Here is a 1,741-nt window from a genome sequence, read left to right as displayed (position 1 = left end):
AGACATGTATCGTATGACCTCACTGATATGAGGAATTCTTTTTTTTTTTTTACAAAAAGTCCTCATTTTATTTTTTGCAAAGTACTTTTTAAAAATTTTGTTTCACCAAGGACTAATCCTTTGCTGCTGTTCAAATTTAAACTATTTTTCTGAGTTTGTTTCATAAGAGAAAAACATGAAAAGTTGCTTCTGTGGCATTTTCTTCTAGTTTTTCAAGCCCTCTTGCAGTAGCAACTGGTTCAAAATACTGCTTTGTTTCAAAGCATGCAGTAAAAAATATGGAACGCTTCACGAATTTGCGTGTCATCTTTGCGCAGGGGCCATGCTAATCTTCTCTGTATCGTTCCAATTTTAGTATATGTGCTGCCGAAGCGAGCACTGATATGAGGAATTCTTAATCTCAGGAAACAAACTGAGGGTTGCTGGAGTGGTGGGGGGTGGGAGGGATGGGGTGGCTGGGTGATAGGCACTGGGGAGGGTATGTGCTATGGTGAGCACTGTGAATTGTGCAAGACTGTTGAATCACAGATCTATACCTCTGAAACAAATAATACATTATATGTTAAAAAAAAAAAGAAGATAGCAGGAGGGGAAGAATGAAGGGGAGGAAATCAGAGGGGGAGATGAACCATAAGAGATGATGGACTCTGAAAAACAAACTGAGGGTTCTAGAGGGGAGGGGGTGGGAGGATGTGTTAGCCTGGTGATGGGTATTAAAGAGGGCATGTTCTGCATGGAGCACTGGGTGTTATACGCAAACAATGAATCATGGAACATTACATCAAAAACTAATGATGTAATGTATGGTTATTAACATAACATAATAAAAAAGAATTTACCTTCAGTGTTTAAAGGAACAGAAGCCATGGTCTGAGAAAAATATGCCAATTTTTTTCCCCTTAAATGGTAAAAGATCATGGCATGGGGAAGGGGCAGTCAAATTTAACAGGATGAAGATGAGGGAGATCATATTAAGAGAATGACACAGGACAACACTGGGTGTGATTTGATTAGTGTAGAGAGAGAAAAGGAAAGGGATCCTGAAAAACAGAAAATTTATCTGGTTTTGACATCTTGGGTCTTGGGTGAAAGCCATCCACCTCTGCACTCAACATGATCTAGAAAATTTCTAAGAACCTTCAGTTTCAAGTCTCCTGATGCAGTGGACATCCAGTGGACAGAAGTTAAGTCTTTTAAGTTGGGAGACATAGCCTGAAGACCCACATCTTAGAGTTTCACTGTGACAGTCATTCACAGTACTTGTTAAGGTCTTTTCCCATTGAGGTTCAAGAGCAGTTTTTCTCCAGTGCCTTTTTCAGAGGCCCAAACTTCCAGGTCTCAGATCATGCAGCATCTGCTTCAGTAGTTGTTAAAAATTGTTTGTACCTATTGGTGATAAAGTCAGAGGTATTGTATGAGTTCTTTGGAGTAATTACTCATATCAGTGTATAAGACAGTAGACTCTAGAATGGGAAGTAATTCTCAAACTCATGAGGCAGCTTGTTATTAATGCAGAAGGGGATAACTTCTGAGCCCTATGAAAAATGGATCTTATTGCCATCAAGGCTAATGGGAATAAGGCCTTAGAAGTTTGAGGATTTTGAGAGCTTTGATCATTATGCTTTTAAAATTCTGTTACTTCTTTTTATTTTCCCTGAGGTTTATAGATGATAAAAGGAAGTTTCTGAATAAAAGGTAAGGCTTACAGAGTTCTTAACAGTAGTGTCCATGAAATATGTGT

General features: G+C 38.7%; 1 non-coding gene across 1 annotated transcript; it reads right to left on the bottom strand.

Annotated features, from left to right (window-relative positions):
- Nucleotides 1–272: 272 nt before the first annotated feature.
- Nucleotides 273–379, bottom strand: LOC113938878. The gene has a single exon (XR_003525051.1). It is a non-coding gene; the product is annotated as a U6 spliceosomal RNA (small nuclear RNA).
- Nucleotides 380–1,741: the final 1,362 nt, after the last annotated feature.

This window comes from Zalophus californianus, chromosome 8 (assembly GCF_009762305.2).
Source record: "Zalophus californianus isolate mZalCal1 chromosome 8, mZalCal1.pri.v2, whole genome shotgun sequence".
Classification (NCBI taxonomy): domain Eukaryota; kingdom Metazoa; phylum Chordata; class Mammalia; order Carnivora; family Otariidae; genus Zalophus; species Zalophus californianus.
The sequence above is the reverse complement of the archived record's forward strand: the minus strand, read 5'-3'. Positions and strand labels throughout refer to the sequence as shown.